Here is a 1,716-nt window from a genome sequence, read left to right as displayed (position 1 = left end):
CACACAGGCTGTTGTGCTTCCATGTGGACTTTTGTTGCTTCTGAGCTAGATGGCCGCTTGTTTACCTTCAAGCCTTTAAGACCCCAAATGCTATATCTTTTGATAGCCGGGCACCATCAGCTTTCTTCACCACATTTGCTTATGCCCCATTTGTTTTCAGTAATTGTATCGGGGAGGTGAGCACAGTGATATGATTTTTTTGTTCTTTGATGCCTGATAACTGAACCCTTCAGCACCTCATGATCACACAGGCTGGTGTGCTTCTTCCTTGTGGGCTTTGCTGCTTCTGAGCTAGATGGCCACTTGTTTACTTTCAAGCCTTTAAGACCCCAGATGCTATATCTTTTGATAGCCGGGCACACATTTGCTTATGCACCGCTTTATGGCTCAGTTCTTACCATCCAGTTATACAGTCTTTACCACAGTAATTAAATACTCAAGGTGAGAATCTGAGCAGTTCTCAGAAAAATTGGAAAATAATTGAAAGACCTTCTGTTGGAGCATTTTGTTCTCATTTAAAGTTAAACTAAGATCTTTTAAGAATTGTGCACCTAAACTTTTAAACACAAATGCATCCAATGGATTATTTGTTTATTTTTGGTTAAGGTTAATTGTCAAAAGGAAAATGGAACTTTTTTTATTGGCAAGATTCTTGCACAGCCAATCTAGAAGATTTTCAGCTTTTTCAAAAGGGCTTGAAAAAAGACACAAGGGGTTCTGTTTCAATTCATAATTTTATAGATCATACTAATAACCAAACAAAACTGATTGCTGTCAAGTCAATCCTGATGGGATTGTAGGTCAGAGTAGAACCATCCTGGACTGTCTATATGGAAGCCACCTTTTTCTTCCAGGAGCAGCTATTCGGTTCAAACTGCCAACTTTTCAGGTATCAGCAAAGAGATTAATCACCCCTGTACCCCAAGGACTCCTTGTATTGATTATTTTATTCTCACTACCAGGGAGTTGATTCCAAGCCCTGGTGGGATAGTGGGTTACAGTTTGGTCGGCTAACTACAAGGTCAGTCTCAACAGCTGGGAAAAACATGAGAGTTTCTCCTTCCATGAAGATTTAAAGTTTAGAAACCCACAGGGGCCAGTTCTTCTTTGGCTTTTTGCTCATCATGAAAATTGATTTAATTCCAAAAACCAATTGCTCCTAGCCATGCATTTATGTGATTGTCCTAGGTGTAAGACCTATAAAGGGACAAGGTCCTTTTACAGATTAGTGCAGATATGAATCCAGAGAACATTGATCTTGATGAGAGAGCACACAGGAAATCTCATACCAAATTTAGAGAATTATAATATGGGATTAACTTTTCAGATGTGGCAGGTGACAGCATCTAGAAGCAGCTGCTAGTACAAATACCTTGAGGCAGGATAGCTTTGGGGAGCTGACCCTGCTCAGCGTGACGGGAGCCCTTGCAAGGCTAACAGCGGTAAATTGGGGTTAGAGAGGGATTGGATTTGCAGATTATGTCACTACTTTCTGCTAAAGATCTTGATAGGTTTTTTTATTGAAAATATTTGAGAGGCGAAGTTCAAATTCTGAGTCCGTTTTAGAAAAAAAAAAAGGGTCCAAAGAACTCCCTGTTTATATTTTAGTATCGAAGGAAACCTATTTTTTTAATCATTTTATTAGGGGCTCATACAACTCTTATCACAATCCATACACACATCAATTGTGTAAAGCACATTTGTACATTCATTGCC

The sequence above is a fragment of the Echinops telfairi genome, unplaced genomic scaffold (assembly GCF_000313985.2).
Source record: "Echinops telfairi isolate 266 unplaced genomic scaffold, ASM31398v2 ScPeMD7_31;HRSCAF=116, whole genome shotgun sequence".
NCBI classification, from domain to species: domain Eukaryota; kingdom Metazoa; phylum Chordata; class Mammalia; order Afrosoricida; family Tenrecidae; genus Echinops; species Echinops telfairi.
Note: the sequence above shows the minus strand (reverse complement) of the source record.